The sequence below is a fragment of the Protopterus annectens genome, chromosome 1.part2, assembly GCF_019279795.1.
Source record: "Protopterus annectens isolate FY-2018-M chromosome 1.part2, PAN1.0, whole genome shotgun sequence".
Classification (NCBI taxonomy): domain Eukaryota; kingdom Metazoa; phylum Chordata; order Ceratodontiformes; family Protopteridae; genus Protopterus; species Protopterus annectens.
In genome coordinates, this window is record NC_056727.1 from 899,244,333 (window position 1) to 899,270,987 (window position 26,655).

The following is a 26,655-nucleotide window of genomic DNA, read 5'->3' on the forward strand; positions in this document are numbered from 1 at the left end:
TTAGGAAGGTCAAGAAATAACCTGATAAGCCTGAGAGAAATGAGCTAAAACATACCTGGTCATATGAGTCTGGTAGTTAATAGCACAAAAGGCCAGGGTAGCAGGAGTCTATATTAGAAGCCCGACTGTTTAGGTAATCGAACACCTAAACATCGATCTTCTAATATTGAACCGCACAATGTCGAACGTCCCAGGGGAAACACGTCCCTCAGCCACAACACAAAAAACATTACTTTACATCTAAATTAAGTGGGGGGCTATGCCCCCCACCCCACCCCCAACTAAATATACCAACTCAGAGATTGCTCAACAGTAGGGAAATAGCAAACTCCAGTGAACGGCCAAGGGAAATCTTTCCCTGCGTTAAATCATCCTTTTGCCATTTTTTGCTTTTGATATTAGAAGATCGATGTTTAGGTGTTCGATCACCTAAACATTTGGTCTTCTAATATAGACCTGGTAGCAGCAGTGTACACCATTTTGCCCAACCTTTCCATGGCCCTACTGTCCTTGTCAGAAGAAAGTAATTTAGTAGAAAGAAACAGTTTGGAATGTTTGTTAGAGGAAACAGAGGCAACATAGGGGCTAAAAGAAGGACATTTGTAAAGAAACGTATTCATCAGGCACTTTATAAAACCTATAAGTTTTTTAGGGCTGGAGGATGGGAGTCAGAAGTCTGAGAAGCTTCTGAAAAAGCATCTAACAAAGCAGTAAGAATAGGAGGGACAACAGGAGACTTAGGACACTCCATTTGGAGGAGTTCATAATACCTCCTCCGGAGGTCAGAAATCTGGGTACAGCCCCATTTAAAAAAATTCCATCATACAAGAGATAGTATCCCCAAAGGAAAGTTCTTCAAAGGAGAATCTGACTAATAGAGTCCTCCTCAGACCCATAGTCTAATGGAGAAGGAATCTGAAAGGAATAAGCCAAAGACTCTTCTTCAGAGTCCAATTCTTCATCACAAGAGCCTGACTCCATAAGCCTTTTAAGAGGAGTAGATGACCAAGGGGAGCCAGGAACAGAAACTCTCTGGGGAGGCCTCTAGGCCATGAGAGCATTAAACAACCCCTGTGTAAAATTCTGCTATTCACTCTGAGGATCCTGAGAAGAAGGGGAAGTATGTTTTGTTTTCTTCTTCTTTTTCAAAGGGACATCAGCCCTAAAGATCTTAGGAAGTTCAGACCCTTGCTGACACTCAATAAACGTAGGAAGAATATCCTCCCTAACAAGAATCTGAAAAATACCCCCCAGTCCCTTGGATATGATCAGCCATGGTTCCCCCTCAACATCTGTAATGGACACAGAGCATCTAAAGACATGCAAGAAGCCAGACGCATGCCAGCCTCAGAAATGGTCACAACAGAAGAATCTGATGGAATGACAGGACAATCCTCTGGGCTTTCACCAGCCTCAAGGGAGACATCCAAGGCAGGATATACAGCAAAAAACAAAAATTAAGTGTGTTGGTGCAAAATAAACTATGAACCAAAGAAAAATAAAACCATCCAAAATGAACCATGTTAAGCGATTTCATCATGTTAAAATGACTTAATCAGAACAGCAGCCAAATCCAACCTAACATTTTTGGTCTTCTTCTTGGCAGATGGCTGACCCTTGGTCCGGGATGATTCTGCCATTGCACCATGCACCAACAACTTAAGATGTTGGTTCTCTAGGTAGATAGACAAGGAGGAGAGATGACTATGAGGAGGCTTAGGGGCAAATGCTTGACAAATTGGGCATGATTATGGTAATGAGAAGTAGCCAAGAAAACAAACATTGCTTGTGATGGTCCTGATGGAGAATCCACACTGACATTTTCCCTTTCTGGATGAGATATAACCTCACAACTAAAAGAAAAAGGACAACATAAGAAGAAAAACATCAACTGGACATTTATCTAAAATCATCTTGGCAACCAGCAGAAATGAAGAATCGTTCAGACCAATGATTGAAGATGGAATTCGGACTGGCAGCAAAAAAGTTCTGAGGTATGTATGTCCATACAGCACCTTTATGCCTTACACCAAGAATGGGGAGCATATGTGTGACGTATAACATCCTTTGAAAAATCCTACGGCTTTGGTATACTGGCCAGATGTTGGGCTACCCTTGGCACTGCAACAGTGATATGGAAGGACATCATACTATTCCTTGCAGTCTCTCTGTACCTTACTAACCCCAGATATGATTCCTGAAGCATCTCAAGAATTTGTTTTCCCAGTTATTTGGAACTATTATGTTATCAGATTTGAATATCAAACCTTGCACACAAAATATCTCTATTGATTATTTTCTGCTCAAGCTATCCTTTCACTGTAATGTCTTTCAGTAGCTTCATCTCTAAAAATTACTTCTGAAATTGGTTTATTTTTTATCAGTTACTGGTAACTGCTGTATTACCTAAAGAATCTCCCTTTCTTATTCTAGTGATTCAACATGATTGTATGGTAAATATGTTCTTGTAAATTACCTGTGTGTGTTTCCTTTCTGAAATGTATTTCACTTTCAAATCATACTTCTGTAAGAATTGTCTACAATCCTAGTGTTGCCTTCTACAGACAGTTTATGAATGTGCTTTGCAATGGTTTGTGATCTGTTCCTAACTGATCTTCTTTACCAATGAAACACTTACAGAATTTATGATATCCATATGCTGCTGCTAACAGTTCATTTTCTACTTAAACCTATCTCCTTTGTACATCTGTAAATGTTCTTTACTCATAGGAAACTGGTCTATTATCTCATTGATTTATGTGCATTTGTTTACTGGAAATGTCATCTGACAAAGAATGACCCTTTTTAGTGAAGACACATGGAGAAAGCACCAGAAAATACAAATATAACATACCGTTAACATCATAAATGTGAGTAAATATATCTACAAATTGTAAGAAACCTTGTAAGAAAATGCGTCTGTTTGCAGTAACCTAACCAAGAGAAATCTCTGCACAGAAGGATCCACAAAGGTGAAACACTTGAAAATAATAAAATAAATCCAAGTTTATTAACAGTTTTAGAACCAAATGTTAAGCAATTTTATTCATGATAGGTAGACTTCATCAGAACAAATAAACATTTCAGCTAATAAGTTTTACGATCCTTTAAAACAGATGTTATCCCACAGCATCTTAAAAAAGCACACCATCATTATACTGAAATAGTTGTCCCAAATCCAAAATGTATTATTAAAAAGAATTAAAAGCCAAAATACTAAAAATATCATATATAACAAACAACTTGAAAGGCACGCTATATGTTTAAAAATAAATATAAGAATAATTTGATTCATATTAATAAGTAATAGCCATTTGTAGATCCACCATACAAGTCCTTAAAACTGTGATATATTCAGTTGCCAAACATGTCCACCAACTAATCTACCCACTTCCACCAAAATAATTATACTAAATACAAAATAAACATTAAAAAAATAAATATTAAAATAATAATTGAGCATAACAATGTTTGACAGCTCTCATCTGGAGAACTAGAAAATTGGAGAAATATTCATTTAAACCAGGGAAACTACAGGCATTAAGCTTAAATTGCTATAATAGCTCTTTGCATTCCAAGGTGATTTACCAAACTCCTCCTCTTGGATCAAATGGAGCAATTTCTAAAAACTCAAAAGAAAATAATAAGTTAACAAGTATAGTAATAAGTGTTGAAGCAAGGCATTTTTGCTATTCATCTAATAATGTTGCAATAATGTTCACATATCCTTTTGTGGAAGGATCTCTCTGTCTTTCCAACATAAAATGTACCAAACCTTTACTCTGGCATCAGTTGTGCTGAAATTTAACATTATAGACACCACATGAAAGTTTTAATGTAAAAAAATCAGCTGTAAAAATGTGTGGGCATCATATGGTCCAAGTTTTATTTGTTTTTATGGGATAACCCAAAAGGTTTTTCATATTATTGTCAGTTTTGAATGCAAGTAATGGTTTGCCCCCTATCACAGTAGAAGATGGATCTCAAACTTTCAATATATTCCAATTCTTCCAAATAATGCCCGTTAACTCTTTACTACCTGAATTTAATTCTATTACCAACAACTTTGTCATGATGTGTCTCCACTTTGGTAAGTTGCTACCTGACTTATTAAAAGGATTAGTTAAAGAACAATTTATACATTTAAGAAGAATGCTTTCCGAAGATGAAGCTTTTCTTAATGAATGTTTTCTATTAACACAAATGTTTTTAGAAAGGGGATGCCCTGCTTAATCTTATTTCAGATATATACTGTATAAATATGAGATTAAAGAAAGGAACAAATACATATTTTAAACCTAGTTTAGGTGTAGGAATAGTTGATGAAATTAATAAGATGGGTAGGCAACTTGTCAAAGTGGAGACACTTCAAAAGTTTTAATGATACAATTCAGTTCAGGTAGTAAAAAGTTAATGGACATTATTTTGAAGAATTGGATATATTGAAAGTTTGTTATTCATCATTATTTGTACTCAAAACTGCCAATAACAATAAAAACCTTTTGCAGAGAGTGACTTTTTATCCCAGAAAAACAAATAAAAAGGGTACCAAGAAATGTGGATTTTATAAAAAATGCTCATACAGTTTTATGGATGATTTTTTTTTTAATTAACACATTCAGGTGGAGGCCTGGATAAATGAGGAGGGTTGCGTCAGGAAGGGCATCCGGCATAAAATTTTGCCAAATCATACATGCAGACAGCAGTACAGAAATACATACTGGATCGGTCAAGGCCTGGGTTAACAACGACTGTCACCAGTACTGTTGGCCAACAGGGTGCTGGCGGAAATTGGGCTACTGTTGGCCAAAGGAGGAGAAGAGGGGGAAGGCATGCCCAAAGGCAGGTAAAGGCTAGGATGTGATAGTGAGGGTCGGAACTTTGAATGTTGGTGGTATGACTGGTATAGGGAGAGAGCTAGTTGATATGATGGACCGAAGGAGGGTTGGTATACTGCATGTGCAAGAAACCAGATGGAAGGGGAGCAAGGCTTGGTGTATCGGAGGTGGTTTCAAATTTTTTTATCATGGTGTGGATTGAGGAGAAATGGCATAGGCATTATCCTGAAGGAAGAGTATGCTAAGAGTGTTTTGGAGGTGAAAATAGTGTCAGATAGAGTGTTGTTTATGAAGCTGGAAATTGATGGTGTAATGATGAATGTTGTTAGTGCATATGCTCCACAAGTTGGGTTTGCAATGGATGAGAAAGAAAAATTTTGGAGTGAGTTGGATGAAGTGGTGATGACTGCACCCAAAGGTGAGAGACTGGTGATTGGAGCAGATTTCAATGGGCATGTTGGTGAAGGGAACAGAGGGGATGAGTAAGTGATGGGTAGGTATGGTGTTAAGCAAAGGAATGCAGAAGGTCAGATGGTAGTGGATTTTGCGAAAAGGATGGACATGGCTGTGATGAATACACATTTTAACAAGAGGGAGGAGCATAGGGTGACATACAAGAGTGGAGGAAGATGCAGACAGGTGGATTATATCTTATGTAGAAGGGCCAGTCTGAAGGAGATTGGAGACTGTAAAGTGGTGGCAGGGGAAAGTGTAGTTAGGCAGCATAGGATGGTGGTTTGTAGGATGACATTGGTGATCAGGAAGAGGAGGATGAGTGTGAGGGCAGCACCAAGGATCAAATGGTGGAAATTGAAAAAGGGTAATTGTGAGGTGATGTTCAGGGAAGAGTTAAGACAGGCACTGTGTGGCAGTGAAGAGTTACCGAATAGCTGGGTAACTACAGCAGAGTTAGTAAGAGAGATGGCTAGAAAGGTGCTTGGTGTGACATCTGGAAAGAGGAAGGAGCACAAGGAGACCTGCTGGTGGAATGAAGAAGTACAGGAGAGTATACAGAGAAAGAGGTTGGCGAAGAAGAAGTGGGATTTCAAAGAGATGAAGAATGTAGACAAGAGTATAAGGAGATGAGGTGCATGGCAAAGAGAGACGTGGCGAAGGCTAAGGATAAGGCGTATGAAGAGTTGTATAAAAGGTTGGATACTAAGGAGGGAGAAAAGGACCTGTACTGATTGGCTAGACAGAGGGACCCAGCTAGGAAAGATGTGCAGCAGGTAAGGGTGATAAAGAATAATGAGGGAAACTTACTCACAAGCAAGGAGAGTGTGTTGAGCAGATGGAAAGAGTACTTTGAGGGGTTGATGAATGAAGAGAATGAGAGGGAGAGAAGGTTGGATGATGTGCGGATAGTGAATCATGAAGTGCAGTGGATTAGCAAGGAGGAAGTAAGTCCAGATGACATACCTGTGGAAGCATGGAGGTGTTTAGGTGAAATGGCAGTGGAGTTTTTAACTAGATTGTTTAATGAAATCTTGGAAAGTGAGAGGATGCCTGAGGAATGGAGAAAAAGTGTTTTGGTTCCGATTTTTAAGAATAAGGGTGATGTGCAGAGCTGTAGTAACTACAGAGGGATTAAAGTGATCAGTCACAGCATGAAGTTATGGGAAAAAGTAGTGGAAGCTAGGTTAAAAAGGGAGGTGATGATTAGTGATCAGCAGTATGGTTTCATGCCAGGAAAGAGCACTACAGATGCAATGTTTGCTTTGAGAGTGTTGATGGAGAAGTACAGAGAAGGTCAGAAGGAGTTGCATTGTGTCTTTGTGGATTTAGAGAAAGCATATGACAGAATGCCTAGAGAGGAGTTGTGGTATTGTATGAGGAAGTTGGGAGTGTCAGAGAAGTATGTAAGGCTGGTACAGGATATGTACGAGGGTAGTGTGACAGCGGTGAGATCTTCGGTGGGAGTGACGGATGCGTTTAAGGTGGAGGTGGGATTACATCAAGGATCAGCTCTGAGCCCTTTCTTATTTGCAATGGTGATGTTTGCAAATGACATTGTGATCTGTAGTGAGAGTAGGGAACAGGTGGAGGAGACCCTGGAGAGGTGGAGATATGCTCTAGAGAGAAGAGGAATGAAGGTCAGCAGGACTAAGACAGAATATATGTGTGTGAATGAGAGGGAGGATAGAGAAATGGTGAGGATGCAGGGAGTAGAGGTGTTGAAGGTGGATGAGTTTAAGTACTTGGATCAACAGTTCAGAGTAATGGTGAGTGTGAAAGAGAGGTGAAGAAGAGAGTACATGCAGGATGGAGTGGGTGGAGAAGAGTGTCAGGAGTGATTTGTGACAGACGAGTACCGTAAGAGTGAAAGGGAAGGTCTGCAAGAGGGTAGTGAGACCAGCTATGTTATATGGGTTGGAGACAGTGGCATTGACAAAAAGGCAACAATCAGAGCTTGACGTGGCAGAGTTAAAGATGTTAAAATTTGCACTGGGTGTGACAGGATTAGGAATAAGTATATTAGAGGATCAGCCCAGGTTGGAAGGTTTGGAGACAAAGCCAGAGAGGCAAGATTACGTTGGTTTGGACATGTGCTGAGGAGGGATGCAGAGTATATTGGGAAAAAGCTAAGGAAGAAGCTGCCAGGTAACAGGAAAAGAGGGAGGCCTAAGATAAGGTTTATGGATGTGGTGAGAGAGGACATGCAGGTGGTTGGTGTGACAGAGCAAGATGCAAAGGACAGGAAGAAATGGAAACAGTTGATCTGCTGTGGCGACCTCTAACGGGAGCAGCTGAAAGAAGAAGAAGAAGGTGGAGGCTAATATTAAATTTTAGCATGGCAACTGCCAGAGTCAGGGCTTGGTAAATTTGGTTATTTGTTCCACATAGTTGTGTTTTTATCTTGGAAAAAGAGAGAGCCTTCCACAAAAGGATATATGAACATTGTTATGTCATTATTAAAATGAAAACCAAAATGCCCAGTTTAAACACACTTTGACATGTACTAAGTTTGATAAATTTCTTTTTGATATTTTAGAAATTGTTCATTTTGATCCAAGAGGAGGATTTTGGGAGAACACCTGGGAATACAAAGAGCTATTATGGTAATTTAGGCTTAATGCCCCTAGTTTCCCCTGGTTTAAATTAATTTTCTCAGTTCTCCAGATGTCAGCTGCTAAACTTTAAGTTAGGCTCAATTACTATTTTAACATTTATATTTTTCATGTTTATTTCTTATTTAGTATAATTATTTGATGGAAGTGGGCAGATTAGTCTGACATTTGTGGCAACTGAATGTATTACAATTTTAAGGATTTTTAAGGAAAGCATACAAATGATCTTTATTAATATTATTCAAATTATTCTTACACGTATTTTTAAACACATATATTTCAAGCTGTTTTTGGATTTGGGACAAATTATTTCAACATAATAATGGTGTGCTTCTTTTAGATGCTATGGTGCACAAACATCACATTCCTTTAAAACTAACTGATTAGCTGCAGTATTTATTTGGTCTGATTACATCCAGTTGTCATGGATGAAAGTGGTTAACACTGGATTCTAAAACTGTTAATAAACTTGGATTTGTTTTACTACTTTCCAGCATTTCCCCTTTCCCCAAGTTTTGTCAGTGTTCTTGATATCTACAAATTGTCATAAGAAAATAATGCAAACAAGAGAACACTGATAAAGCTTCAACTGTCTTTTAAGGATTTCAACTCTTATATCATTCTGTTGAATGAAAATGTTGGAGAGAGGGAAGGGAGCACAAGAGTTGACTAGAAGAATCAAAAGCACATTGGAAATTAAGCAGAGACAAGATTTGGGTGATGGAGAAGAACAGTAATAAAACCAGTAACTCAATGTGGGATTACAATGCAATTATTATATATGTGAAACATGACAGAACAAGAAAATCTGGAAATACTGGACTTTTTCAAAATTTCTTGGATTTATGGAGGACTCTAAAGTATAAGCCCTACCTCATATCATTAATGTTCAGAAAAATGGTTTGGGGAGGGAAAGAGAGGGGAGAAAGCTAACTGTAAGTAAATAAACCATTTTCTTTTCTTAATAGTACAGTATTTGTGGTGTGTGGTTTTCGTGGCATGCCATTTTTAAGTGTAATGGGGATTGTAAACAGATGCTGCTGTTTTTCTTTTTCTCCCCTCTTCTCTCTTTCTATATAGTTTTGAGAAATATAGGCAATTCAATGTAAAAAAAAAGAATGGTTAAAAAGGCATAACAATTTTAAAATTAATGTGCTTTTTTCATTCTTGCATGGGGAAGGTACTGTATTAAGGACCTTAGATTAATTCATTTTTAGGGATAGCAAGTAAGTGAAAAAATATTGAATATTATGAGGCTTTTTTCTAGCAAATGCATATATACTTAGTAGCAATTCTGCAGCTGGTCTTCATGTTTCCATGGAAACAATCTGATAAAGAGAAACTGACTGTCTGGTTCTTTTGTATCATGGAGACAATCTGATAAAAAGAAACTGGAGACAGTCTGGTGGAAGGGAATTGGTTGAAGGAAAAGAAAAAAAAGAAAAGAGAAATTGGCTAGGGCAGTGGCTCCCAAACTTTTTTGATTCTCGGCTCTCTTGTTGAATCCAGGTTTTCCCAAGCCCCCCTCCCCCCGTGGCATGCATAAACTGCATATTTCAGGGGTTCCCAAAGTTTGCACTGTTGAACCCTGGAGAGCCATGGCTTACCCACAGGGGCACCACAAACCAATAAGCTTAGCTGCAAAATAAACTGTGCACAGTTCACAGTTTATTTTGCAGTTAAGCTTATTAGTTCACGGCGAGTGTAAGTGAATGCAGGAATGAATGAAGAAATGGCTGTGTGTGTGTATGTGTGAGATTGGGAGAGTGAGAGCGATGTGTGAGTGAATGCAGAAATGAATGAAGAAGTGGCTGTGTGTGTGAGATCCGGAGAGTGGGAGAGATGTGTGAGTGAATGCAGGTCTGTGTATGTGTGTGTGTGTGTGTGTGTGTGTGTGTGTGTGTGTGTGTGTGTGTGTGTGTGTGTGTGTGTGTGTGTGTGTGTGTGTGTGTGTGCACGTGAATGAATGCAGGTATGAATGAGGAAGTGGCTGTGTGTGTATGTGTGAGATCGGAAGAGTGAGAGGGATGTGTGAGTGAATGCAGGTATGAATGACAAAGTGGCCGTGTGTGGGTGTGTGTGTGTGTGTGTGTGTGTGTGTGTGTGTGTGTGTGTGTGTGTGTGTGTGTGTATGTGCACGGGCATGTGCCTGTGTGTGTGTGTGTGTGTGTGTGTGTGTGTGTGTGTGTGTGTGTGTGTGTGTGTGTGTGTGTGTGTGTGTGTGTGTGTCTGTAAGTGTGTGTGTGTGTCTGTGTGTCTGTGAATGAATGCAGGTATGAATGAGGAAGTGGCTGTGTGTGTGTGTATGTGTGAGATCGGAAGAGTGAGAGGGATGTGAGAGTGAATGCAGGTATGAATGACAAAGTGGCTGTGTGTGTGTGTGTGTGTGTGTGTGTGTGTGTGTGTGTGTGTGTGTGTGTGTGTGTGTGTGTGTGTGAATGAATGCAGGTATGAATGAGGCCCTAGCCAATTTCTCTATGAAAACAAAATTGCCACTGATTCTAAAGATAACCACAAAGCATTCTATAGCTATGTCAAAAATCTCAGTGGCAACATTCAGATCTGTTCTGAGTTACAGCACAATGACACTAAATATACAGAACCAACTGATATTGCCAACATCCTGGCAGATAGGTTCAGTGTTAACTTTACCCCCCTCTCACCCCCTAAAGGGCCCATCTTTACACCGGAAGAATGCAAAGTTCCTGTAATCACAGCTGCACAGGTAAAAACTTCACTCTCCAAAGCCAAGAACACAGCATCCATGGGACCTGACAACATCCCAGGCTGCCTTCTACATGAACTACAGAATGAACTGGCACCCTACCTAAGTACCATGTTCAATCATAGCCTCACCTCAGGCTTTGTGCCCATCGAATGGCACACCACGACAGTTATCCCACTCCACAAAGGGGGGGCCCCAACAGACCCCGGGAACTACTGCCCCATTATCCTGATGAGCCTCGTCTGCAAGGCCATGGAATGTATCATCATGGAACTGATAAACAAAGACATTGGAGATCTCCAAACCCTGGACCCCACACAGTTTGGGTTTGTAAAAGGCAGATCATCTCTCCTAAACCTGATAGACTTCTTTGAAGTAGTCACCAAAGCTATAGATGAGGGTAAGGTGGTTCACACAGCCTATCTAGATCTCGCCAAGGCATTCAACACCATCTCCCACTCTGGAATTATAGATAAACTCACTAAACTAGGTATAAATCCCCATGTCACAAGATGGGTTGCCAACTGGCTTACTGAAAGAACCCACACTGTGAAAGTAGCAGACTCCAAATCAGACTTCAGACCAGTGACAAGTGGAGTACCACAGGGTTCAGTCCTGGGTCCTCTCCTGTTTGGTATCTACTTCTCTGAAGTACAGGCTAACACAGAAGGTCTTTGGCTAACTATATTCGCAGATGACTGCAAACTAGGAGCCATAATTGAAACTCCTAACGATGTGGACATCCTACAAAAGAGCCTCACTGAGACAGATGCCTGGTGTCAAAGACATGGTCTCAAGCTCAGTGCCAAAAAGTGCATTTTCATCCCCTTTGGTAAAATTCCTGTACCCATGAACTACCACATAGGCGGTAGTCTACTTAACACCGAAACTGTGATAAGAGACCTTGTGACACAGGTGGACAGTAGTCTCTCCTTTGATAATCACATCACCAAAGTGGTCAGGAAATCCTTCTACATGGCACACCTCATCACAAAAGGTTTCTCATCCAGTAAAAAAGAGGTCATTGTTCCCCTCTACTCATCACTCATTAGACCCATTATAGAGTACAACGCCCCTTTTGGTATGTACCTCACAAGACATCTACAACAACTGGAAAGGCTGCAAAAATACCTCACAAAGAGGATTACTGGCCTCAAACAGATGCCTTACGCAGACCATCTCAAAAAATTCCAGCTTTACTCCGTTGCATATCGCCTACTCAGAGGTGATCTCTGCCTAACATACAAAGCTATGTCAAACCCAGAGCTGTTGGACATGCCCCACTTAAAGAAATCCCAATCCCTCCGAGCTATATGCTCTAGGGACCTAAACCTTGTCACCACAATAAACTGAACATGCTGGAGGGATAGATTCCTGTCCCAGAGACTTCCCATACTCTCTGGAACAGACTACCTATCTATGTCAAACAGAGCTCCTCATTAGCACTCTTCAAGAAAAATCTTGATGATTGGATGGGTAATAGGAAATTCACCCCTGGGATCACTTCTGTTGTTCTGCTTGACAGGGGCACAGGAAAATAATTTTCTTGGGTGGCAAAAGCCAGGATACATTTTTGGCTAGGCTTGTATAGGCCCTAGGGCCAATAGTCTAATACCTACCTATGAACCTATGAACCTATAAGTGGCTGTGTGTGTGTGTGTGTGTGTGTGTGTGTGTGTGTGTGTGTGTGTGTGTGTGTGTGTGTGTGTGTGTGTGTGTGTGAATGAATGCAGGTATGAATGAGGAAGTGACTGTGTGTGTGTATGTGATTCACACCTCTCAACTGTACAGATTTTCACAGAATGTCCAGATTTTTTGCCTTATATTATTGGTGTGTTCCTCCTAAAATCTGTACTTTTCTGGCAAATACTTGAGGACTTAAGTCATTAAATAATGACAAACATTTGAGTTTAAGACACCATATCCTTCAGAGAATTCATGATAATGCAAAACCTATTATTCTATCAGCTTTCTAAGTTTGTAAGAGCAATATTTAAAATCTGTCCCTTTCTGTCCCCCCATCATTTTAGACTTTGTCCAGATTTTCAAAAAATCTGGACAAAGCCTAAAATGATGGGACAAATAGGGAAAGATTTTAAATATTGCTCTTACAAACTTAGAAAGTTGCTAGAATAATAGGTTTTGCATTAGCATGAATTCTCTGAAGGATGTGGAGTCTTAAACTCAAATGTTTTTCATTATTTAATTACTTCAGTCCTCAACTATTTGCCAGAAAAGTACAGATTTTAGGAGAAACACACCAAAAATATGAGGCAAAAATCTGGACATTCATCTCACACACATACACACACACACACACACACACACACACACACACACACACACACACACACACACACACACAGTCACTTCCTCATTCATACCTGCATTCACTCACTCATCACTATCACTCTCTCCCGATCAAACACACACACAGTCACTTCCTCACTCATACCTGCATTCATTCACACTTTGCTATCACTCTCCCAATCTCACACATACACACACACAGCCACTTCCTCATTCATTCATGCATTCATTCTCACATCACTCACTCTCCTGATCTCACACACACACACACACACACACACACACACACACACACACACACACACACACACACACACACACACACAGTCACTCATTCATTCATGCATTCATTCACACATCGCTCACTCTCCCGATCACACACACACAAACACACACACACACACACAGTCACTTCCTCATTCATTCATGCATTCATTCACACATCACTCACTCTCCTGATCTCACACACATTCAGACACACACACACACACACACAGACACACACACACACACACACACAATCACTTCCTCATTCATTCATGCATTCATTCACACATCATTCAATCTCCCGATCTCACACACACACACACACAGACACACACACACACACACACACACACAGACACACACACACACACACACACACACACACACACACACACACACACACACACACACACACACACACATGCAGTCACTTCCTCGTTCATTCAGGCATTCAGTCACATATCACTCACTCTCCTGATCTCACACACACACACATACACACACACACACACACACACACACACACACACACACACACACACACACACACAGTCACTTCCTCAGTCATTCATGCATTCATTCATACATCGCTCACTCTCCCGATCACACACACACACACACACACACACACACACACACACACACACAGTCACTTCCTCATTCATTCATGCATTCATTCACACATTGCTCACTCTCCCGATCTCTCTCACACACACAGACTCTTTTGCTTTCATGCACACATTCACTCAACACACACAAACACTCATATATGCATTCACTTACCTGACGGCCCAGGTTTTGCAGCTTATTAGTTCATGGCAACCCTGTGACCGTGGCTCCCCAGGGCTCAGCGGCTCACAGTTTGGGAACCCTTGGGCTAGGACATAATGTTCTCTGAAAGCAATCAGGGATTTCCCAGCTGGGGGGCTTTAAAGATAAGGCAAAGCCAATTATATTTGAAGTAAAGTTTTCTCAGGTCTTTTTTTGAAATGCAATGGGGATACTAATATAAACAGGTGCTTTTGTTTGGTTTTGTTTTTTGTTTGTTTGTGTGTTTGTTTTTTTGCTCTTCTTGTCTCTTTTTCAATGTTCAGTTTTAAGAAATTTAGGTACTGCAATGTAAAAAAAAGTGGGGGGGAGAGAGGAAAGGTCTGGTTAAATGAGTCTGACAAAAGAAAAATCAGTGTGCTTTTTCCCATGCTTGCATAGGGAAATGACTGGGTTAAGGCTCTAGGCATTATCCAGTAACAAGATTATTACAAAGCACATAAATGAAAAAGAATATTGAATATTATACTTCTTTTTTTTTTTGGAAAACAATGTACCCTTAGCAGTTCTGTGTCTAATTTACATGTCACTAGAAGACAATTTGATAAAGAGAAATGGCTTGGAGAAAGTGTTTACTGAAAGCATTTAAGTGTTTTCTGAGCTGGAAGAGCTATAAAGATACACAAAATCAATAGCACTTACTAATAACACAGGCTGTATCATGCATGCTAACCTTTCTTTTTGGTTAACTCTAGCCTGTCTGTGTGGCTATCGACTTACAACATTTTTTCTTATTAAGAAGCAAAAACTTTAATATTTGAAGATGTACATAGTTTTGTGTGTTACTATTAAGTTAATAGGTTTTAGGAGGCTTTTGGGAGGGTTTGTTTGTCCTGTTTGAGGGCTTTCAAAAAACAACAAAGTTATGTAAGATGCAGCATATGCTCAAATAGATATGACAAAAACAACTGTATAAAAGACCAGCCTGCCGAACAGTATATGCATGTAACATAAAAGTTGGAACTAGACATTTAACAAAAAGCAGTTATATATAAAAGGTGGTAATAATAGCTATATAAGAAAATTATGCTTTCTGTAATGTCTTTCAATCTGAATGGTCTTACAGATAAACATAAAAAAGAAAGAGCAGTGAACTATATTAAAAAATGTAGACTGCAAATAGCTATGCTGCAGGAGACACACCTGGAAAGAACTGAACATGTGAATTTGATAAAGAAAGGTTTTCAGGGTGGTTATTCAGTGGAATATCTGAGACAAAAGAAAAGAGGAATACTTATATTAATTGCAAGAGGAGCACTGATAGTAATATAGGAGGAAAAAAAAGATAATAATGGAAGATATATAGTGCTAAGGGGCTACTGGCAAGAGAGGAGGATTACACCGGCAAGCATTTACATTCCACCTAAAACTGCTATAATGGCCCTTAAGAAAATTCTGGAAGAAATAATCAGCTTTCAGCAAGGAATATTACTTATAGGGGGAGTCTGGAATTTGGTTTGCAATAGTGAAGATATGTCTGGGGGCCTAGAAGGGAAATATAACAAAGGAGGGTAGATTTTTGAAGAATTTTATGAAAATGTTTGGCATGGAAGATGTGAATTCAGTACTAGGAGTTTGGAGTGAATTTACATATTATTCTCCAAGATACAAAAACTAGGCTAGGCTAGGCTAGAATGAATTTATATCTCACAGGAACATATGCATTTAATTGAAGGTCTTGAAACATACACAATAACTATTTCAGATTATGTGCCAATAATAACTAAAATAAAAACACAAAGGAGCTACTAGAGAAGACAGAAATTTCTTCTGAAAATATAGCTAGGGAGTGGAGTTTAAAACTAGGGTGAACATAAAGGAAAGGGAGATATGGCTAAGAAGTAACAAGAATTATTTAGAGGGGCTGACAAATGTTAAAGTATTGCAAAATAGGGGGGAATCTCTCAGAACAAGAAAAGGAGCAACTGCAGAATGCTAAACAGAAAACAAGGGATTACCTTGATAATATGCATGAGTTTAGAAGGATTTCTGTTAAACAACTGTTTTTTGATAATAATTCTAGAGCACAAAAACTTTTAGCACAATGACTCAAGCAACAGAAAGTGGAAAGGGTTGTCACCAAGCTTAGGGAGCCTATAACAAGGAAGATAACAAGAGATCCTGTAGAAGTTTTGAAATATTTTGAAAATTTTATGAAAGTTTGTATAACACAAAGAAATGTGGAAACAAAAAAAAAGGTACAAATGGAAATGTTTATGAAAGAATTGAATAAGCCAAGGTTAGAGGTAAATGAGGCTTAACTACTAACAGTTAGGATAGGAAGAGATGAAGTCTAGAAGACTTAGAATCTTTGCCTGGAAGTGTTTATATAAGTATTTTTATACCCCAAGTAGACTCCAAAGAATTTTTCCTCAGGTGGATTGTTGGAGGTGTAACAGGCAAGTAAGAGGTGGCTGGGAACATATTTTTTACGAGTGTAATGAGCTGGCAGACTTTAGAGATTTCCTGTGAACCACTCTGTCAGAGATGCTGGGTGAGCAGATTGGATAGACTGGGGAGGTGATTTTTTGAGCTATGATGCAGAATTGGAATTGCCTAGACATCATAAAGCCTTGCTGAGTCTAAATATGGTAGCTGCCAAAAAATCTATTACTAGAAAATGGAAATCAAAGTCTAGACCAACTTTACTAGAAGTAGTGAATATAGTAACAGAGATTAAACAAATGGAATTGGGACCTTTAGAAAAGGGAATGAGCAAACTACATAGGAACAATGGGAATTGTGGGAACAATATATGCAGAGAAGGAACAATGTTTTTAAGATGCAGGATATGATTGAGCCATATAATGCTTAACTGACAATGACTGGATAGATTATAAGTGATGTATAATGTTTGCAACTACAGTTGTTTCAATGGTCTCTGTGATGTATCATGTTTGCAACTAAAGTATTGTCAATGTTGTTTGTTTTTCATTTATATAAATTTGAGATTGTCTATGTTATATGTGATAATATAATAAAGATGTTTATTGGGAAAAAAACTGGCTCTCAGCTACTGAATTTATCATTTAGCAGTCAGGAGACTACATCTTCAACAATGCAAAATGAATAATTCTGTATTTTAATTGCTTTATTCAGACCTTGTACATCATTGTAAAGGTGAATTATTTCTTTCCAGCAATGACAATTCTAGTGCCTTTAATTGCTTAATAACATCTAGCCACAACAATTGTTTTAGTACCTATTCTGCTTTAACTCTGAAAGGGTCTAGTACATTTTTGGGAGCTTTCTATATTATATGAGATGCCTCTGCAGCAATGTGATTGATTCCCTATACATGCAAATGTTGCTTTTACATTGATTTCATTTTACCACTTCTAGCTTTTCAAAAGTGAAACAGCTCAAAATATTAGGAGACTTAACCTTTTAAGTGCAAGTATTTGTAAAAGAACCAGAATAATTCCAGCTATCAGTCTGTAAAAAACTAAATATCAAAAATACACTGAAGGCAATAGAGGGCCACCAAACTCAGGGAGGAAACTTAAAAAACAGAGTTGAAAGAAGAGAAACATTATAGCAATTAAAACTGGGGGCAGATCATCCCCTTGGTTGAAATGAGATGGTCAACATTAAATGTTTTTTATTAAAGAAAACTGGTTATCTAATTTTTATATTTAAGCTTTCAAGTGTGGTTTTAAAACTAAACAGCTTTTTTAATGAGTTAATTGATTAATTGTTCATTAAGGTGTGGTTTTAGTATATATATATATATATATATATATATATATATATTTATTTTAGAAAGTGATTTGTATTTCTGAAAAAGTCTGATGAAAACGTTGAATAAAAGTGGTTACACTAAAGTTTGGTGAACCTCTGTTGCCTTCAGTGCATTTTTATTTGTAAAAGAAGATTGTTTTCTTAGATTGTACAGTTTTTAACCAAATGGTGTCCCTGGAGTCAGACTAGGATATGATGTATACATAGCTTTGTTTTTATTATTTTTCCAGTCAAAACATTTTAAGCGCATTTTCTGCCACTATGCCTGTAATGTATTGTATCTCTTGCCTGCAGTCTGCTTTACACACCTGCCATTGTTTCAGATGCCATGGAATGATATAATCTCAGGTATGCCTATCATACTATTAAACAGCTCATTTTCGTATATCAAATCAACAACATGCAAATTATTTTGAATACTTCTGTTTAGACATCTAGCACATATTTTGCGAGATTAATTATATGCAAGATAACTGTTACTGGTTTATGCTTATAGCAGAACCTACTGTAAACTTGCATTTCAGTTGCACTAACAGTTTTATGGACTCCATATTTGTTGCAGTGCATTACCACAACTCTCTTTTTCATATACTTTAGTTGTGCAGCACACACTACCCTTATTTCTCATTTCTGTCTTACTCTTTCACTCACATTTTATTTTATACACCTCCATTTTATGAGATAATTCTTTTTACTGCGCAGCAGTAATTTCATGTAGTCAAAACTTTACATAAAGTCAAGTCTATTTATGTAATGTTCTGCCTCTTGAGTAATTTCTTATACCACAGATGATTTGTATTAGTGAATCATGCAGCTCAACAAATTCACACTGTTTAGCTCTATTCTTTAGATCAGTAATGTAAGCAATTGCAGTCTCTGTAGGCTCTTGTTCTCTTTTAATGAACAAATATTGGAAAAATGGCAAGTTCTTTCTAGGATGACAATAATTACTGTTTTTTTTTTCACCAAGTGCTGCTATCTTGCCTTCCTCTTGTTCAAGAAAAGTAAAAAAGTTAAATACTGTATGGCTTCTTTGGCAGTAACATAGTACACTGAAGCTTTTAAGGTTTCTCTGTTAATCCACTTGCAGTGAGAAATAAATCAAATTTCTGGACCCAGAGCTTTCAGTTTCCAGCCAACTTTCATTGAAGCAAAGGAATTCCTTGGAGGCTACAAATGAGCCATTTTTCTGCTGTAAATTATATTTTTGTAGTTCCAAAGACAGACATTTTTAACAGCAATTTATTTTTCAGTACTGCAGATAACATTCTTCATTTCTTATATATCCTCATTACTCTAACAAATCATGCCAAGATACTTAAAAAGTAACAGAGGCACATGAGATATAGTTTAACCTCCACAATCTCTGTATTTCAGTTGATTTTTCTGGAGATAAGTGCATACCACACAACATGTAAACCACTAAAGCTAGCTCATTAGCCTTACAATATACATCCGTATATGACCTGTAGCTTCTAAATCTTCAATACCTTTTATGCCAAGACATTATGGCATTAACAAAAGTGATCCATAAACTTGATTCGTGTTATAGAATTAAACACATTTCTACTTTCCAACAAAAAATGCAAAGATAAATGCAGAAATCTATGTTATGAGGCTGTAGTAGTTGACAAAATCCAATCCCAGAATATTTTCTCATCTTTCACAGAGACTATACTGTCCCTACATGACATAAGCTGGACAACAAGGACAAACTTGTCATTTGTAGCCCCATAACAAAAGGTGGTATAGTTACTTTTCTTACTAATGTGTATTAAAATTATGTTGTGCATTAAGTGTGAGAAAGTGGACTTCCTTATTCCAGATTTCTAAACTACTATCAATGTAAGCTACTGTTCAAACATTTTAAAAAGGTACTGAAGCATATACTAGTACATGAATAAATATACATGTCTTTTCGCAGAGCACATACATTTAGTAATGATAATTATAAGTCATTTCCATGGCTTACAGGAATAAAGTACTCACTATTCCCCAGATGACCCAAGTTTGACTAGAGGCTTTGGTGCGGTCTCCCAGTGTTATGGCTGTCTGACTGCATCCTCTGTTTTATATTCTTGTCATACACTTACCCTGTCCCATTTACCTACACCTCATATTAGCTCTGCTTTCACCAAAAACAGCCTGAACAGCCTTTTCCTTCTGACATGTGTTCTTTCTGCTTCCGATTCCCTTTTCCAGTTTCCTATCTTGCCCATTCCTAGGGGTGTATGCATTGCATATATTTGCCCATACGTGTCCCACTCTTTTAATATTTTTAGATCACTAGTGTCTACCACATCACCATATGCATGTAGATGTATGTATGTGTGTGTGTGTATATATATATATATATATATATATATATATATATATATATATAAAACTAAAATTAACCACACTCAAAACAATTGAACGAAGAGAAGAAATTTTTAACTAAGAAGTGAACTTCGTGACAATAAAAGCATTCAATAAAATAGTAAATAACACCAACAACTCTTGTAGAACTAACCTACTAGCTCATACTTATGAAAAATGTCTTTCTGAAGAAGTCTTGATAATAAATAAGACGAAAGCGCTAAAGTTCTACAAGAGTTGTTGGTGTTATTTACTATTTTATTGAATGCTTTTATTGTCACGAAGTTCACTTCTTAGTTATATATATATATATATATATATATATTTATATATCAACTCTGATATTGCACAACAGTGGAGAAAAAGGTAACTCCATTCAAAAGCTTCCAGTTTTTAGAAACTCAATAACATCTCGACTATATGAATTTCGAGTTTCTGAAAACTCCAGCTTCTGATAGGGTCCTATATATATATATATATATATATATATATATATATATATATATTTTTTTTTTTTTACTTCTCCAGAGCAGATTCCCACCTTCAGCAAAGTAGGCACTACCTGCATTCATATTTACATGTACATTCATAGGCTGCTATGCTTGCTACTTTGTTTATGTTATGGCATTGCATGCAAATATATTATTGTCTATTTATTGCAGTTGTTCCACTATATTATATATATGCAAAATTAAATAAAAATATAACCATTTTGTCTACTGTGTTTATTTGTACATCAGTTCTTTCAGTTGCCTCACAACTTATAATTAATGTGGGTGGTTTACTCCTTAATCAGGATGCCTCTACTATATTTTTCCTTCTTAGGTGGACTGCATTCACTGTCATACTAATCACAGTACTTAGGTATTCTCCATATTATATAATTCGGAGTCATCTATCTGCCAGTTTCAACACTGTCCACAGTGCTACACCATTATTTTGGAATATGCCTCATGGTCTACACTGTTACAGGTCTGTGTGCAGTGAAATACATGGAAATGCACACCTCTTGATTCAGAAACATTGGCTCAATATGACTACAAAAGCAATATATCACTGACCACCAAGTAGTCATCTGATGCTTGTTATGTATGTAAATGAACTAAAGAGTATGAAAAACAGTACTGATTCAGGTCACAGATAGCTACACTATGTACCAAGGTTGTCTGGAGAACATGTAACCCACTGCAATTACAGAGGTGCAGGAGAAAGTGCACTGTGCTCTCATGGAGGCATAGTTTAGGATTCTATCAGGTTTGTAGTGGTAGTGCTGTAAATGTGAGTTAGCCCCACATCTCAAAGCATTTTAACTTCTCTGATGTGCAAAGGTATATCTTTTACAAACATATACATGCACACATCGTGTTTTATCATGTTACCTCTGTAATGCTGATGATGATATAAAATATTTATTTAACGTGTTTACATGGAAAGTCCGACTGGGACAGAGCCCATTTTCAATGGAGGCCTGGGGAGAAACATTCCAGATGCATACCTTTGGAATGTGGGAGGAAACACATGTGAATGCAGGGAGGACATGTAGACTGCACAGAAGGCACCCCAGCTGAGAACTGAACCAGAGAACCTCTTGCTGTGAGGTAACAATGTTAACTGCTGCACCACTGTGCCATCCATAAGCAGCACTATAACTGCTTGGATGTGCACTGGCAAGTTGTAATGGTAGTACAACTCACTAAAGGCCCATAATATGGCAGAATGATTTTTTTGTTGTAAATTTTTAGATTGATGACAAAGTTAGGGGTGGACTAATGTCGTTGAAGTTAGATGAGAAAGAATTAATCCCAGGCCTTAATGATTTTGTTTCTATCAGAAGCATTCTAAAAATGAGGGCTCTTAATAGGTAATAATAATTATTTGTATACGCTTATACACATATACTTATTTATATTTGTGTTTATACACATTTTTTATATTTTTTTACTATGTATAGGTCCCTTGGAAATGTTTTATGTAATGGTATTTGTATTTTTATTTTGTTTTTATTTTTTTGTTTATAGCCCTTTAAACGGAAGTTGGTCTTTTTGTAATAGGTGGTGATGTCATTTAGTTTGTCTATTTAAGCTTTGTAATAACTTGTTAATCCTTGTCCGAAGAAGTTTGCTGATTTTAAGTAAAAGAAAGCACTTATCTTTTTGGACTTCAGCGTGGTTTTTTCCTAACATAAAAAGTGAAAAAGAAGGTGAAAATATGTATCATACAGGAAAATGTTTATCAGAACTAGACAATGTCACTGTGAAAGAAAAGCTGAAGCTAATGTCAATAGAATACCAAGGAAACAAATGTAGGAGAAATACTATTCATAAATTAAAGGTTGCTGATGAAGGGACAGAGGTGGATGCTAATTCCCTCTCATACTGAAGCCTTCTTCAGTAACCCCATGGACAGTCACCACTATCTGGAGTTTTCAAGACAAAGGGAGGGGAAGGAAGCAAGTTGCCAGATCTTTCTTCTACATCACAATCACACTAAGTCACACTTACTTTATCGTAGTGTCTCAGATCCACCTTACTAGCAAGTATTTAATCATAAAAAGAAAAGCAATAGTGGGAAAGCAAACATGGGCTATCCAACCAAAAAACATGCATCTCAAAAATATAGGAAGCATGTTTTATAAACAGTATAGAAAGGGCAAAATAGAGGAGGAACATGTGACTTAAAAAAGAGTAGGTAAATCAGTCTCTTTTAATGACTGCCACAGAGAAGAAAGAGGATAAAGAAATGGAGCGTCATCATTAAACGACAATGACAATAAAAACACATTAATCTGATAAGGCAAATAAAAGGTTTTGACATAGTAAAACATAAACTGCTAGCTAGAAATAAAGTTACTGCTAAGCTTTAAGGGCACTACCAGATTTATATGCAACTCATTACTCAAAAATACAGATAGCATAAATAATAATATCAAGGAAATAACAACAAGGGAATTTAGAAGGCTTTAACAAATCTCATTTCCTGTATCATAGGAAAAGGCATAACAACATCTGAATCAGTATTGCCAAGTTATCCAAAACACATTAAAGCAAGTCATCTGGGCAGTAAATGCCCACATGGAAAAGTTTAGTCATAGGAGAAACTATACACACTAATAACTGAGAAATTTCTTGGCTAAGCCACATATCCATGCTAAGGGTGGCAGGCATCTTAGTCCAGCTTGTATTGGAGTGTTGTCATGAACTATTAGGAAGACAGTGTTTTTATACTTAAGAGCACGGATTCTCAGGGGAATGTAATCTAATGATGAAGTCGATTTACCTGTAGCAGGAACAGAAATTATAAGAATAAGAAATTACTTTGGGAGGTAGGACTGCTTAAGGTCAAAGCTGATAAAAGCATCATAACAGAAATGTAGCTTGACCTAGAAGACTTGAGCATTAGCATCAATGCTACACGTATTATGTTATATTAACACTAGAAACACATAATACAAATCCACCTAAAATCTTAGATTTCATCTCGATCATTAATAATTGATCCTTTAAGAGCACCTCATTGATATCCAAAATATATAAAATGATTAGAAGTGATTTTAGCTCTACAGATATATGTTTTTTGAATTTTTCCAACTAGAATGAATAAAGAAGAATTTACTATAAATAATAAAAAAAAACTTGTTTGAAATCAGCAGGAAAATCCACATCTTTTCCCTGTTGGGGAATATATAGATGAAAGTTCTTACAAAGATACTTCTTAACACCACATAAAATGGCAATAATGTATAAAAAAAGACAACATAAAATGTTGGAGATGTGAATCACTTGATGCTGACCGGTTTCGTATGATTATTGGTTGTAGAAGAGTATCTTCCTGTTGGGCAGATTTTAGATATTTTTGTAAAGCTCTGTTGACTGATAATTGTATTGGTTCTGACTCTCTTATACTATTTAATGTACCAGTTCCAGAAGTCATACCTAAAAACCAAATAGCTCTATTATGGTCAATTTTATCTATAGCAAGGAAAGTTGTCACGAAGAATTGGAAATCTAAGTCTGCTCTTATTTAATTCTGAATATATCCATTTAACCAAATCATTATGTAACACTGAAATTTCTACCATGAAAATGAGAACAAATAATATAACTAATCAGTTAATTGCTTGAAAGAAACTGCTTAACTTGTTAGAAAAATACTAAATGTTTTTCCTTTTTGCATGTATGTTGTTATGGACATTGTATATAGTTTTCTTGTAGATGAAGAAAAAATGCATATCACACTACATTTGTATTACAGACATATATGAGAGGAAGCATTATATTACATTAAAACTAAAAACAATGTTTAATGTAACTTAAAGGACCAACCTGGTGAAGTCAGGCAATGATTTTATGTTTCCAATTAAAAATAAAAATACATTACAAATCCATATTTTTTCAACAAAACTAACTTGAAATTAAAAAAAAAATAAAAAGATAAGGAAATGTTGCTCATCAACTATTTGGCTTGACAAAAAATACTGTTTATTAACCTATTAAGCACTCTTGTTTAATTTAAATATTGCTAAGCTTTCTTCAGTACTAACAAAATAAACTATATAAAGTGCTAAACAAAGAAATTAAAGTCCCGTTAAAGAAAGAAGGGAGGCAACTAAAAATACATTACAAACTAGGATAATTGTTACAGCCTGGTTCTATATTATAGAGGAAAAGATGCCCTGACTATTACCCAGATGATCTGAGGTTGGCTCATGGCTTCAGCAGAAGATCTGCACAGAGGAAGATGAGAGGGAGTTGATTATCTATCATTGGGAAGGGAAGTGGTAGTTCAAGACAGCTGATTGCTCACAAATAAGCAGGGTTGCATGACACCGTGATATAAGCCCTCATAGACATGTATGTGGGAGGATGCATTAACAGGAGGAGGGTATAAGATGCCCCCACATTAATACAGGTGCTCACATCAACAAGTAGCAGGTGGAGTTAGGGCCATAACAAATATGTTCTCATTACTGGGATGCTGGTGAGGGTACAAATCACTGCTATGACTATCTGTACAGTGGCCACTCTAGCCATCTTTTGACCTCGCTGAGCAATATGTAGGATGGGAGATGAATGGGCTAAGTTAATGAGGGAAGACTGATGGTCAGTAGACATACTGGGAAAAGCACTTAGGAAAAGGATAACTGCAATCAGTTATACTGGGTGCATTAACATGTATGTTTCAGACCTACTTTCTCATTATTAGAAATGTGGGATAGATTATTATAATACTTGAATAGGATAGTTTGAGCAGCGTGCTTCAAAAATGTTTTTTTTTTGTCCCAGTCTAAATGTCTTATATAACAGAAGGAAAAATGCACACATTTTGTTAAAATCCTAGTATTGTCTTCTGTCTCATATGGTACTCTCAGAGTTAATCATATAATTTAGAAGGAGCTATGGAGTGTTAGCCCCCACATCAGTGGTGCAATGGACTCGCATCCTTGCAAAAACATTTATTTTGTCAATGCACACATTTAGAATCCTGTGATCTTGATTTTCTGATTTTTAGGAAGAAATATTCATTTTTGGACCCCAGAAATGTTAATGCATGCATGCATGCATGAAAGCATAATGCAAAGATGAAGGCAGAGTCTGAGGATTGGCATATCACCATGCTTTACAGAAGAACAATTATCCAATATCATTAAGCAATTTAAAAAGCAAAGCAATCCAGACCATATTTACATTACAAATTTGATGCTCTTGTAAGTAGTCAATGCCAAGTAGGTTCTCCTTGTTGCAATTCTGAGTCACAGTTTTAAAACAGATCAAAAGGAGAGATATCTATACCAAACGATTGCAGCCCCCCAAACATCTCCAGCGCCCAAGTGAGAACTGCTCTCTCCAAAGCAAAAAACACAGCATCCATGGGACCTGATGGTGTCCCCGGCTGTGTGCTCCATGAACTCAATGAGGAATTAAACCCACAGCTAGGACAGCTGTTTAATCAAAGTCTTACCTCTGGATGCACTCCAGGAGTGGCACTGCAACTGTGGTACCACTTCACAAAGGCGGTGCCTCCACCGACCCTGGAAATTACCGCCCATTAGCTTGACAAGCCTTATCTGCAAAGCCATGGAGAGGATCATAATGGACCTCATAAATAAAGACATAGGGAATTTGCAGACTTTGGATCCAACCCAGTTTGGCTTTGTCAAAGGCAGATCATGCCTTTTAAACTTGGTTGACTTTTGAAACAGTCACCAAAGCCATTGATGAGGGAAAGGCAGTCCATACAGCCTACCTCGATCTGGCTAAGGCGTTCGATACAATACCCCACTCGGGTATCATTGAAAAACTCATCAGCTTAAATGTCAACCCATACATCACAAGATGGGTTGCAAACTGGCTGAGTGACAGAACCCACAGGGTCAGAGTTGCTGGCGCCATGTCAGACTCAAAGCCTGTCACAAGTGGTGTCCCACAGGGCTCAGTCCTGGGCCCACTCTTGTTTGGCATCTACTTTTCCGAAGTACAAGCAAACACAGGAGGGTTATGGCTGACAAAGTTTGCAGATGACT